The sequence below is a fragment of the Hippopotamus amphibius genome, chromosome 16, assembly GCF_030028045.1.
Source record: "Hippopotamus amphibius kiboko isolate mHipAmp2 chromosome 16, mHipAmp2.hap2, whole genome shotgun sequence".
In the NCBI taxonomy this organism is placed as follows: Eukaryota; Metazoa; Chordata; class Mammalia; order Artiodactyla; family Hippopotamidae; genus Hippopotamus; species Hippopotamus amphibius.
In genome coordinates, this window is record NC_080201.1 from 12,383,927 (window position 1) to 12,398,636 (window position 14,710).

The window sequence follows — 14,710 nt, forward strand, 5'->3', positions numbered from 1 at the left end:
GGTGAGTTGTTTGGTGTGGGGGAAATCTCCTTACACACACAATGAAAACTGGATCCAAACTCAGGGACACCCCCAGGGGCCTGCAGTAGAGACCCTGGGACCTGGATCCAGCCACCAGTGAGCCAGCACTAGCTTCAGGATGTCCTGGGCCTCAGCCCTACCCACCAGTGGGCTGACACCAGCTCTGGGACCCCTGGGCCCTGCAGCCAGAGATCCTAGGACCTGACTGTCCCTTCCAGTGGGCTGGCACAGGTCCCAGGACCTGGTTTCACCCACCAGTGAGGAGACACCAGCCCCAGGAGCTGGGGCCTTGTTAGGACCCAGCTAACACACTAGCAGGCCAGAACCATCCCCAGGGTTGCCCAGAACTCCCAGTTGCCCAGCTCTACCCCCTGGCAGGCCAACACCAGCTCTGAGACACCTTGGACTCCTCATCCAGTGGCCCCAGGATCCAGCCCCAACCACCAGTGCACTGACAACAGCTTTGGGACCCCCAGGCCTCTGGAGCCAGAGACCCTGGGACCCAGTTCTGCCCACCATCAGGACAACACCAGCTCCGAGACACCTTGGACCCGTCACCCAGGTTCCAGCCCCACTTACCGGTGGGCCAACACCAGCTTTGGGATATCCTGGAAGCTGCAGCCAGCCGTGTCGGGAACTGACCCTCTCCACCAACAGGCTGACAATAGATCTGGGAACCTCTGCCCCGCAACTACTCACCCTAGAACCCTGTTCTGCCCACCAGTGGGCCAGCACTAGCCCCGGGGTCCTTCCTTCCCAGGGTTCCACAGCCAGCCGCCTTGCCATCTAGCTCCACCAACCATGGCCAGCAGCCTCCACACAAGGGGGACCTGGCTACCAACTGGACCAGGGGCCAGGCATGCCTGCCAGACCATCCATAGTGGTCAGCCCGCCACAATAGAAGGACCTATTGAGCCCACATGGACATAGGGGCACCCCTAGAGCCTATAACTGGTGAGCAGAGGGGACTGTGCTACTGGGAGGCTGAGGACATCTCCTACAAAAGGCCACTTCTCAGGTCAGGAAACATTACCAATGTACCAGATACATAAAAATAAAAACAGCTGGGGGCGTGGGGAGTGGGGTGAATTGGGATACTGGAGTTGACATATATACGCTAATATGTATAAAATAGATAACTAATAAAAGTCTTGTTTAAAAGATTAAAAAAAACACCCCCCCCACCCCTGCCAAATACCAAAACTAAACAGCAAAATTAGGCAAGATGAGGTAACAAGAGGAACATGTTCCAAACGAAGGAACAGGATAAAACCCCAGAAGAAGAACTAAGTAAAGTGGAGCTAGGCCATCTACTCAATAAAGAGTTCAAGGTAATGATGGTGAAGATGATCAAAGAACTCAAGAGATGAATGGATGAAAACAGGGGAAAGTTTAATAAAGAGTTAAACAAAGAGCCTTTAGCTCTGTTTGGTGGTTCTTTATAAATATAAAGAATACAATAACTGAAATAAAAAACTAGAAGGAATCAAAAGTAGATTTGATGATAGGAACAGATCAGTGAGCTGCAATACAGTAACGTAAATCTCTGAAGCTGAACAGAAAAAAGGAGAAATAAAAAGAAATAAGGACAGTTTAAGAGACCTTTGGGACAACATCAAGCATACTAAAATTCACAGGATAGGGATCATGTGAAGAGAGAGAGAAAGGGGCGGAGAACTGTTTGAAGATAGAGTAACTGAAAACTTCCCTAACCTGGGAAAGGAAACAGACATTCAGGTCCAAGAAGCACAGAGAGTCCCAAGCAGGATCAACCCAAAGAGAATCACCTCAAGACACACTAATTACAATGGCAAAAATTAAAGATAGAGAATCTTAAAAGAACAAGGGAAAAGCAACAAGTTATGTACAAGGGAACTCCCAGAAGGCTATCAGCTGACTTTCCAGCTGATTGGAGGCAGGAGAAAGGTGAGGTAGTGGCTGCTCTGTACAGGCATATCTGAGTTACGTGTTTCTTCATGGGACGCATGTTCAGAAAATGGTGTTAGCATGATCCAAGGGTGGAGATTTTGGTCCTGACATCAAAAAGTCATCCATTGGACATGCATGCAGGCCCAGCTGGAGGGTCAGTGGTCCCAATCAGTTTGAACCTGGTGAGGCTAACTCCATGTGCCTAAAAAACAATGTAAGTAACTGTTACTATAGTGACCCTTGTATCACAGGTGTTTTCTATTGGGGGCAGTTAAAGGACTCTTATAAGCTATGTGTCTAAGCTACATGAAGCTTGGAGGGTATGCAGTTTGCAGCAACAGTTAGGATAAGCTGGATTGGTGAGGGCAGGTCATGGGATGCTACTAAGCCAGTAAGGCATCTAACTCTTGGCTGCCCTCGGTTTCAACCTCACTGTGGGAGACATTTTCATATGAAATGCTGGTGGACTGGATAGTTATTAATGACTAAATGGAATTCTGGTAACGTGCCAGTATTTTTTGACTTTTAAGATCGTTTTGCTACAAGGGATCCGTGTTGAAGACCCAGGGGTGGACTGTGTGAAAGGAAAAGGAAAGTGCAGTTGCCATTGCTAAGAGAGCCTGGAGGCCAGTAAGGAATTGTGACTTATGCCCATCTCAGCCTGGATGGAACCACTTACCATCCTAATGGAGTCATTCAGAATATCTGCCAGAAACTAAAGAGACTTATCAGATCCTTACCCTAAAATAACTCATGATAGCCTATCTACTTATCAGACCTGGCCCTAAAATAATGCATGATTCCTTAAGGACAAGTGTTTTCCAGCTTGTGTCAGAGCTGATCACAATTCTTTCCAGGCAACTTTTCACCTTGTGGCTTTTTGCCTGTATAAGCTCTGACTCTCTTCCTGGGAACACTCTTAGTTTTACTTGAACCTGTGTCTCCTGAATTGCAATTGTGAGGACCCCCAATAAACTCTTTTCTTATTTGCAGCCTCCTGCACTATTTCTTGGTTGACAACTGTGATATTGTGATTTATAATAAATAAATATTTGATCTTCATCCCCATTTGCGGCACAGAGCTCCTAAGACATTTTTGTTATTTTTTTAAAAATTGAAGTGTAGTTAATTTATTGATACAATATCATGTTAGTTTCAGGTATACAGCACAGCAATTATATATATATACATATATCCTTATTCAGATTCTCTTCTCTTATAGGTTATTACAAAACATTGAGTATAGCTCCTTGTGCTATACAGTAGGTCCTTGTTGGTTATCTATTGTATTTTATTTTAATTATTTTTTTGCAAGTCTATAACTTTATTCAACAATCAGCAGTTAGTTTTCATCCACATTAACTGTAGATTTTTCAAAGTGGTGACAGGAACATAGGTAATCAACGTATAGAGCTTGTTTGGTGAATCTTCACCTTCACTAGGTTCTCTGGACAAAAATAAGGAACGCTTCACAAATTTGTGGGTCTTCCTTGCACAGGGGCCATGCTAATCTCTGTATCATTCCAATTTTGGTATATGTGATGCTGAAGCGAGCGTTCAATTGTATAAATAGCAGTGTGTATATGTTAATCCCAACCTCCTATTTTATCTCTCTGCCCCATCCCTCTTTCCCCTTTGGTAACCATAAGGTTGTTTTCTATGTCTCTGTGAGTCTCTGTTTTGGAAATAAGTTCATTTGTATCTTTTTTTTCTTTGATTCCACATATAAGTGATATCATATGATATTTATCTTTCTCTACTTGGCTTCATTTAGTATGATAATTTTTTTTCAATATATTTATGTATTTATTTTGGCTGCTCTGGGTCTTAGTTGCAGCATGTAGGATCTTTGTTGTGGCATGCGGGATCTTTTAGTAGTAGCAGGTGGGCTTCTTAGTTGTGGCAGGCAGTCTTCTCAGTTGCAGTGTGTGGACTTTTAGCTGAGGCATGCATGCAGGATCTAGTTCCCCCACCAGGGATTGAACGTGGGCCTCCTGCTTTGGGAGCACAGAGTCTTACCCACTCGACCACCAGAGAAGTCCCAGTATGATAATTTCTAAGTCCATCCATGTTGCTGCAAATGGCATTACTTCATTCTTTTTTATGGCTGAGTATATATGTACCACATCTTCTTTACCCATTCATCTGTCACTGGATATTTAGGTTGCTTTCATGCCTTGGCTACTGTAAATAGTGCTGCTGTGAACACTGGAGTGCATGTATCTTTGTGAATTATAGTTTTCTCCGGATATATGCCCAGGAGTGGGATTGCTGGATCATATGGCAACTCTATTTTTATTTTTTTTTAAGGAAACTCCATACTGTTCTCCATTGTGGTGGTACTAATTTACATTCCCACCAACAGTGAAGGAGGGTTCCCTTTTCTCCACACCCTTTCCAGCATTTACTGTTTGGAGACTTTTTGATGATGGCCATTCTGATTGGTGTGAGGTGATACGTCATTGTAGTTTTCATCTGCATTTCTCTGAAAATTAGCGATGTTGAGCATCTTTTAATGTGCTTTTTGGCCATCTGTAAGTCTTTGGAGAAATGTTTATTTAGATCTTATGCCCACTTTTTGATTGGGTTGTTTGTTTTTTTGATACTGAGTTGTATAAGCTGTTTGTATATTTTGGCGATTAATACTTTGTCAGTTGCATCATTTGCAAATATTTTCTCCCATTCTGTAGGTTGTCTTTTCATTTTATTTATGCTTTCATTTGCTGTGTAAAAGCTGTTAAATTTAATTAGGTCCTATTTGTTTATTTTTGTTTTTCATTCCTCTAGGAGACAGATCCAAAAAGATATTGCTGTGATTTATGTCAAAGTGTGTTCTGCCTAGATTTTCCTCTGGGAATTTTATAGTATCTGGTGTTACATTTAGGTCTTTAATCCATTTTGAGTTTGTTTCTGTTATGGTGGTAGAGAATGTTCTAATTTCACTCTTTTATATGTATCTTTCCAGTTTTCCCAGCACAACTTACTGAAGAGATTGTCTTTTCAGCATTGTATATTCTTGCCTTCTTTGCTGTAGGTTACTTGACCTTAGGTGCGTGGGCTTTCTGTTCTGTTCCACTGATCTATATTTCTGTTTCTGTACCAATACCATGCTGTTTTGATGACTGTGGCTTTACAGTATAGTCTGAAGTCAGGGAATCTGATTCCTCCAGCTCTGTTTTTCTTTCTCAAGGTTGCTTTGGCTATTCAGGGTCTTTTGTGCCTCCAAACAAATTTTAAGATTTTTTTTTGTTCTAGTTCTGTGAAAAATGCCATTGGTAATTTGATAGGGATTGCATTGAACCTGTAGATTGCCTTGGGTAGTATAGTCTTTTTGACAATGTTGCTTCTTTCAATCCAAGAACCTCATAAGACTTGGAATTTCCAATGTGATGAGAGCCATAAAGGTGTCTTTTGTTGACAGGGTGACTTTTGGAACTCACTAAGTTTGGGGGCTTAGGTGAGTTGCCAGTGAAGCCAACCACATGATTAGAGGGTTGAAGCTTTCAGCACCACCTGCCACCCCCCACCTGTGACCTCCAGGGAGGGGAGAGAGGCTGGAGATTAAGTTCAATCACCAACAGCCCATGACTTAATCAATCATGTTTATGTAATGAAGCCTCCATAGAAATCAAAAAGTATTGGATTTGGAGAGCTTCCAGGTTGGCAAACAGGTGGAGATTTTGGGAGAGTGGTGCCCCTTGAAGGGACATGGAAGCTCTTTGCCCTTCCCCATACCTTGCCCTGTGCATCTCTCTGGTCTGGCTGTTCCTAAGTTATATTCTCTTATAATAAACCAGTGAGCTAGTGAGTAAACAGATTTTCTGAGTTCTGTGAGCTCCTCTAGCAAATTAATTGCACTCAAGGGAGGGAGTTGTGGGAACCTCTGATTGATAGGCCATGAGTCAGAAGCAAAGGTAAAAACCAGGATTTAAGACTGGCCTCTGAATTGAGGAGCGGGGAGTCTTGGAAGACTGAACCCTAAACTGTGGAATCTCATGTTATCTCTAGCTAGATAGCATCAGAATTTAGTTGAATTTTAGGACACCTAGCTGATGCCTGAGAATGCCTGTTGGTTTGGGGAAACCCCCTCTCCCACATACTCAGGGGAATTGGGTGCACAACACTCACCATTGGCTTGTGCCAACTTTGCATAGTAGCAGTTGGGCCTCATTACTGTGTTCCATTCACTGTGAGCCTTCCCAGTGATTGCTATGATAGAAGAATGGGCAGGCACCAGGCAGTGAATGTCCAAGTGAGGGAGGAAGACCCTGGTATGAACACCAGTGGCTCTGGGCTCTTTGCCTTCCCTCCTCTCTCTCCTCTACTAGAGGCCTTGATACCCTTGTCAGCCTTTCCCATGGCAGCAGGGACGCCTCCTGAGGCATGATTCTTGGTTCTGCCCTGTTCAGAGGAAGGTCGAGGGGGTGCAGGATCTGTGGTATCTTGGAGGGAATGAGCATGTAGCTCGGATGGATCTTTAAGAAGGTTGTGGGGCTTCCCAGGTGGCACAGTGGTTAAGAATCTGCCTGCCAATGCAGGGGACATAGGTTCAATCCCTGGTCCGGGAAGATCCCACATGCCTTGAAGCAAAGTAAGCCCATGCACCACAACTATTGAGCCTGTGCTCTAAAGCCCGCAAGCCACAACTATTGAGCCCACATGCCACAACTACTGAAGCATGCACACCTAGAGCCTGTGCTCCACAAGAGAAGTCACCACAATGAGAAGCCTGTGCACCACAATGAAGAGTAGCCCCTGCTCTCTGCAACTAGAGGAAGCCCGCGCACAGCAATGAAGACCCAATGCAGCAAATAAATAAAAAACAAAACGAAAAAGAAGGTTATGGATTTTAGGGTCTTTAGAGATACTGGCCAGTTGATGCATTTTGGCAGATGTAAGAACAATTCAGAGCCTGGCCCCCACACCAGTAACAGCCAATCAGCTCCCTTCTCTCCTTCCTGCTGCACAAAATCTATTTTTTTATTTTATTGGAGTATAGTTGATTTACAATGTCATGTTAGTTTCAGGTGTACCACAAAGTGATTCACTTATATTCATTTTCAGATTCTTTTCTCATATGTTATCACAGAATATTGAGTAGAGTTCCCTGTGCTATACAGTAGGTCCTTGCTGGTTATTTATCTTACATATAGTAGTGCATGTATGTTAATCCCAAGCTCCTGATTTTTTTAATACATTTATTTATTTTTAGGTTCCATTGGGTCTTTGTTGTGGTGCGCAGGCTTCTCATTGCGGTGGCTTCTCTTGTTGTGAAGCATGGGCTCTAGGCACACAGGCTTCAGTAGTTGCAGCACATGGGCTCAATAGTTGTGGCTCGTGGGCTATAGAGCACAGGCTCAGTAGTTGTGGTGCATGGGCTTAGCTACTCCACAGCGTGTGGGATCTTTCTGGAGCAGAGATCAAACCTGTGTCCCCTGCATTGTTCAGGCGGATTCTTAACCACTGTGCCACCAGGGACATCCCCTAAGCTCCTGATTTCTCTCTCCCCCAACATATCCCCTTTGGCAACCATAAGTTTTCTACATCTGTGAGTCTGTTTCTCTTTTGTAAATAAGTTCATATAATTTTTTAAATTAGATTCCACATATGAGTGATATCATGATATTTGTCTTTCTCTGTCTGACTTACTTCACTTAGTATGATAATCTCTAGGTCCTTCTATGTTGCTGCAGATGGCATTATTTCATTCTTTTTTATGGCTGAGTAATATTCCATTGTAAATATGTACCACATCTTCTTTATCCATTCCTCTGTCAGTGGACATTTAGGTTGCTTCCATGTCTTGCTTATTGTAAGCAGTGCTGTAGTGAACATTGGGGTGCATGTATCTTTTCAAATGATGGTATTCTCTGGGTATATACCCAGGAGTGGGATTGCTGGATCATATGGGTAGTTCTATATTTAGTCTTTTATGGAAACTCCATACTGTTATCCATAATGGTTGTACCAATTTACATTCCCATCAACAGTGTAGGATGGTTCCCTATTTCCACACCCTCTCCAGCATTTATTGTTTGTAGATTTTTTGATTATGGCCATTCTGACCAGTGTGAGGAGATATGTCGTAGTTTTGATTTGCATTTCTCTGATAATTAGTGATGTTTAGATTTTTCATGTGCTTTTTGACCATCTGTATGTCTTCTTTGGAGAAATATGTTTAGATCTTTAACCCATTTTTTGATTGGGTTGTTTGTTTTTTTGATATTGAGCAGTATGGGCTGTTTATATATTTTAGAGATTAATCCCTTGTCAGTTGCTTTGTTTGCAAATATTTCCCCACATTCTGTGGGTTGTCTTTTCATTTTGTTTATGATTTCCTTTGCTGTGCAAAAGTTGTTTTTGTTTTAAATATTTATTTATTTATTTACTTATTTGGCTGTGCCAGGTCTTAGTTGCATCACATAGGATCTTCGTTGCCACGTGCAGGATCTTTTAGTTGTAGCATGTGGGATCTTTAGTTGAGGTATGTGAACTCTTAGTTGCAGTATGTGGGATCTAGTTCCCTGACCAGGGATTGAACCCAGGCCCCCTGCATTGGGAGCATGGAGTCCTAGCCCCTGGACATCAGGGAAGTCCCTGTGCAAAAGTTTTTTTGTTTTTTGTTTCTTGATGTAATGTCCTAACAATATCAATTAAGCCTAACTGTTCAACTGTGTCATTTAGGATCTCTGTTGCCTTATTGATTCTCTGTCTGGAAGATCTGTCCATTGATGTCAGTGGGGTGTTAAAGACTCCTACTTTTATTGTATTCCCATCAGCTTCTCTCTTTATGTCTGTTAGTATTTATGTATTTAGGTGCTCCTATATTGGGTGCATATATGTTAAAAAGTGTAATATTTTCTTCTTGTATTGATCCTTTTATCATTAAGTAGTGTTCTTCTTTATCTTTCTTTATGGCCTTTGTGTTAAAGTTTATTTTGTCTGAAAAGTTTTAAGTTTAATTAGATCCCATTTGTTTATTGTTTTTTATTTTCGTTCCTCTAGGAGGTGGATCAAAAAAGATACTGCTGTGATTTATGTCAGAGAGTGTTCTGCTTGTGTTTTCCTGTAAGAGTTTTATAGTATCTGGCCTTACATTTAGGTCTTTAATCCATTTTGAATTTATTTCTGTGTATGGTGTTAGGGAGTGTTCTAATTTCATTCTTTTACATGTAGCCCTCTAGCTTTCCCAGTGCCACTTATTGAAGAGCCTGTATTTTGTTTATTGTATATTCTTGCCTCCTCTGTCATAGATTAGTTAACCGTAGGTTCATGGGTTTATCTCTGGAGTTCCTATCCTGTTCCATTGATTTATATTTCTGTTTTTGTGCCAGTACCATACTGTTTTGATTACTGTAGCTTTGTAGGAATGTCTCAAGTCAGGGAGCCTGATTCCTCTAACTCAATTTTTCTTTCTCAAGATTGCTTTGGCTATTTGGGGTCTTTTGTGTTTCCATACAAATTGTAAAATTTTCTGTTCTAACTCTTGGAAAAATGCCATTGGTAATTTTATAGGGATTGCATTGAATCTATAGATTGTTTTGTGTAGTATAGTCAAATTGACGATATTCTTTTTTCAAAAAATAAATTTACTTATTTACTTATTTAATTTTATTTTATTTATGGGTTGTGTTGGGTTTTCATAGCTGCACACTGGCTTTCCTAACCTTAGTTAGGGTTGTGGCGAGTGGGGGCTACTCTTCATTGTGGTGTGGGGGCTCCTCATTGTGGTGGCTTCTCTTGTTGTGGAGCATGGGCTCTAGGTGCGTGGGCTTCAGTAGTTGCAGAGCATGGGCTCAAGTTGCATAGGCTTCAGTAGTTGCAGCACATGGGCTCAATAGTTGTGGCTCACGGGCTCTAAAGCACAGGCTCAATAGTTGTGGCACACAGGCTTAGTTGCTCCATGACACGTGGGATCTTCCTGGAGCAGGGATTGAACCCGTGTTCCCTGCATTGGCAGGTGGATTCTTAACCACTGCACCACCTAGGAAGTCCAGACATTATTCTTTGAATCCAAGAACAAGGTATATGTCTCTGTCTGTTCTGTTATCTTTGCTTTCTTTCATTAGCATCCTATAGTTTTTGGAGTACAGGTCTTTTGTCTCCTTAGAAAAGTTTATTCCTAGGTATTTTATTCTTTTTGATGACACGGTAAATGGAATTGTTTCCGTAATTTTTCTGATCTTTTGTTGTGGGTGTATAGGAATGCAACAGATTTCTGTGTATTCATTTTGTTTTTTAAAAAATATATTTATTTTTGTTTGGTTGCATCGAGTCTTAGTTGCAGCAGGCAGGCTCCTTTAGTTGTGGCTCAGGCTCCTTAGTTGTGGCCCACAGCCTCCTTAGTTGTGGCATGTGAACTCTTAGGTGCAGCATGCATGTGGGATCTAGTTCTCCACAACAAGAGAAGCCACTGCAATGAGGAGCCTACACACCATAATGAAGAGTTAGCCCCTGCTTGAGGCAACAAGAGAAAGCCCCTGTGCAGCAACGAAGACCCAACACAGCCAACAAATAAATAAATAAATAAATATATAAATAATTACCTTAAATGTAAATGGATTAAATGTTCCAACCAAAAGACACTGACCAGCTGAATGGATACAAAAACAAGACCTGTATATATGCTGTCTACAAGAAACTCACTTCAGATCTAAGGACACATACAGACTGAAAGTGAAGAGATGGAAAAAAAGTAAATGGAAATGGAAATGCAAATGGAAATCAAAAGAAAGCCGGAGCAGCAATGGTCATATCAGACAAAATAGACTTTAAAATAAAGACTGTTACAACAGACACAGAAGGACAATACATAATGAACTAGGGATCAATCCAAGAAGAAAATAGAACAATTGTAAACATATATGCAGCCAACATGGAAGCTCTTCAACATATAAGGCAAATACTAACAACCATAAAAGGAGAAATCGACAGTAACACAATAATAGTGGTGGACTCATCCAGACAGAAAAATCAATAAGAAAACACAGGCCTTAAATGACACATAAGACCAGAAGGATTGAATTGATATTTATAGAACATCCCATCTGAAAGCAGCAGAGCACATGGAACGTTCTCCAGGATAGATCACATCTTGGGTCACAAACCAAGCATTGGTAAATTTAAGAAAATTAAAATCATATCAAGCACCTTTTCTGAGCACAGTGCTATGAAATTAGAAATCAATTAAAGGGACTTCCCTGGTGGTGCAGTGGTTAAGAATCTGCCTGCCGATGTAGGGGACACAGGTTCGATCCCTGGTTCAGGAAGACCCCACATGCCACTGAGCGACTAAGCCCATGTGCCACAACTACTGAGCCCATGCACTGCAACTACTGAAGCCTGTGCACTCTAGAGCCCATGTGCTGCGACTACTGAAGCCCATGTGCCTAGAGCCAATGGTCCACAAGAGAAGCCACTGCAATGAAAAGCCTGCAAACCACCTGCAAAACAAAGAGTAGCCCCAGCTTGCCACAACTAGAGGAAGTCTATGCACAGCAATGAAGACTCAATGCAGCCAAGAAAAGAAAGGGAGGAAAGGAGGGAGGAAGGAAGGAAGAAATTACAGGGAAAAAATAGTAAAAAAAAAAAAAAAAAAAAACCCAACTAAACTAAAACACAAAGACTTGGAGGCTAAACAGTATGTTACTAAACAACCAATGAATCACTGAAGAAATCAAAGAGGAAATCAGAAAATATCTAGAAGAAAATGAAAATATGATGATCCAAAACCTGTAGGACAACGCAAAAGCAGTTCTAAAAGGGAATATTATAGCAATACAATCTTACCTCAGGAAACAAGAAAAATCTCACATAAACAACCTAACCTTACAACTAAGCAACCAGAGAAAGAAGAACAAACAAAACCCAAAGTTAGTAGAAAGAAAGATATCAAAAACGTCAGAGCAGAAGTAAATAAAATAGAAATGAAGAAAACAACAGAAAAGATCAATGAAACTAAAAGCTGGTTCCTTGAAAAGATAAAATTTATAAACCTTTACCCAGATTCATCAGATAAAAAGTGAGACTGCTCAAATCAGTAAAATTAGAAATGAAAAAGGAATCACAAATACTGAAATTGAAAGTGATTTTAAAACACCCAATAAACAAAAGTCCAGGACCAGATTGGCTTCACAGGCAAATTCTATCAAACATTTAGAGAAAAGCTAACATCTTATCCTTCTGAAACTCTTCCGAAAAAACTGCAAAGGAAGGAAGACTCCCAAAATCATCCTATGAAGTCACCATCACCTTGATACCAAAACCAGACAAAGATACCACACAATAAAGAAAATTGTAGGGGACGCCCCTGGTTGCACAGTGGTTAAGAATCTGCCTGCCAATGCAGGGGACACAGGTTTGATCCCGGGTCTGGCAAGATCCCACATGCTGAGGAGCATCTAAGCCTGTGTGCCATAACTACTGAGCCTGCACTCTAGAGCCTGCGAGCCACAAGTATTGAGCCTGCATGCCACAACTACTGAAGTCTGTGTGCCTAGAGCCTGTGCTCCACAAGAGAAGCCACTGAAATAAGAAGCCTGAACATCACAACAAAGAGTAGCCCCTGCTCACCACAACTAGAGAGAGCCCACATGCAGCAGTGAAGACCCAACACAGCCAATAAATATATAAATAAATAATTAAAAAAAATTGTAGGCCAATATCACTGATGAACATAGACACAAAAATCCTCAACAAAATAGCAGCAAACAAAATCCAACAATACATTAAAAGGATCACACACCATGATCAAGTGGGATTTATCCCAAAGATGCAAGAATTCTTCAATATCCACAAACCAGTGTTATACACCTCATCAACAAAGTGAAGAATAAAAACCATATGATCATCCCAATAGATGCAGAAAAAGCTTTTGACAAAGTTCAACACCCATTTATAATAAAAACTCTCCAGAAGGTGGGCAGAGAGGGAACACATCTCAACACACCTCTGTCATATATGGCAAACCCACAGCTAACATCATTCTCAATGGTGAAAAACTCAAAGCATTTCCTCTAAGATCAGGAACAAGACAAGGACGTCCACTCTCACCTCCTTTATTCAACATAGTTTTGGAAATCCTAGCCATGGCAATAGGAGAAGAAAAAGAAAAGCAATCCAAATTGTAAAAGAAGTAAAACAGTCACTGTTTACAGATGACATGATACTATACACAGAAAATCCTAAACATGCTACCAGAAAACTACTAGAGTTCGTCAATGAGTATGGTAAATTTGCAGGATACAAAATTAATACACCGGGACTTCCCTGGTGGTGCAGTGGTTAAGACTCTGAGCTCCCAATGCAGGGAGCTAAACTTAGTTTAGTTTAGTTTCAAGTTACCAAAATCTGGAAGGACTGTTTTAGATGGACATTTCTAAAACATAATTATTCCTATAGAGTTTACCAAAAAGCTCTTATCTCAGTTACATTTACTTAAAAGTTTAATCCTATCAGGTTATTTTCCCTGTTAACAAATTTCAGAACAATGTACATTTACTTTCAGTAACCCTAGGTAAAATAAAAGTATTATACATAATGTTGATGACTCTAAAGATAGGTCTGTATTAATTAAACCCACAAGCTTAAGCTGACTTTAATACCAGATACTAATTCAATATTGAATACTTCCTAGATCACAGGAATCTGAAATGTATGCTGGTGAGTTTTTAAAAAAATATTTCTGAAGATGTATGTAAGTGGTCATTTTCCATTAAGCCAATTAAATACAGCTCATTTACAAGTTAGTTTTTACATAAAGATAGAACCAGAGATCTCATAGTTTTCCTACCTGAATTTAAAAAGACCTCTCTTTTTTTCCCTCAGTCTGGGGGACTACAGGTCGATCAGGTAGTTCCTGAGAGCCCAGGCAGAATAGCTACATTGCGAAGGCAGAAGAGAGAAATGGAAGCACCTCTTTTTTCTTTTTTTGCTCTTTAAAATCCCACCAGGTAACCCAAAGCTGGAGTCTCAGGTAATGTGGGCTGTGTTTGTATTTCAAGGCTTAAATGCTCCACCATGCCCACAATTGCAACAGAGACTTGTAGGAGCAGTTGGACAGACAAAACTACATAAAACAAAGACATCAATGACAAAAAACCAAACAAGTTTTCAGAATAAAGGGGATGGGAGTGCAGGTATAAGGATCAAGGGAGAAGTAAAGGAGAAGAAAAAGAGGGAGAAGAAAAAAAAGACTGCAGGAAAATAAAGGTGAGAACACTGGGATGATAGGGCTTCCAGCCACTACACATATGAGGTTTGAACTTCCATCACACTCATAACTCTCCTGTGAGGGAGAGCCTGCTGGACCAGCATCTGCACAGTGTGAGGTGAGCCTCTCCCGCCTCTGCTTGTCACCCTTCAAGGTGAACTGTTGCCAGACAGAGGGAGCAGGTCTCATGAGCTGAGAGGAGTGATGCTGTAGCTGCCTGATGTCCACTCTCTCCGAAGGAGAGGACAGAGAGAGGAGAAGCAGATTTTAGGAGAGGGAAAGTGTTGCCTGAATGAGGGTCCTGAGGCCTCCAGGGTCCAGGAAGGCAGACTTACCAAGTGTGGTGACACTGAAACAAGAGGTTCCAGTGGCCACTTGTCATCCACAGGGAAGGGGCATTCGGTAGTTCTGGTGGTACCCAGATCCTCTCCCTGAAGGGGACAAGTGCCCCACATTGGGTGCCACTAAATCTGATACAGAACAGGGTTCCTGGCCTTCCCCAATCAATAGAGGCCAGACAAGGAATTCAGGTAAGGCTTTATTAGGCCC

At 41.5% G+C, this 14,710-nt stretch overlaps 1 pseudogene; it reads right to left on the minus strand.

The window, feature by feature from the left end:
• Positions 1-3,403: 3,403 nt before the first annotated feature.
• On the minus strand, positions 3,404-3,503 carry LOC130839453 (U6 spliceosomal RNA; annotated as a pseudogene).
• Positions 3,504-14,710: the final 11,207 nt, after the last annotated feature.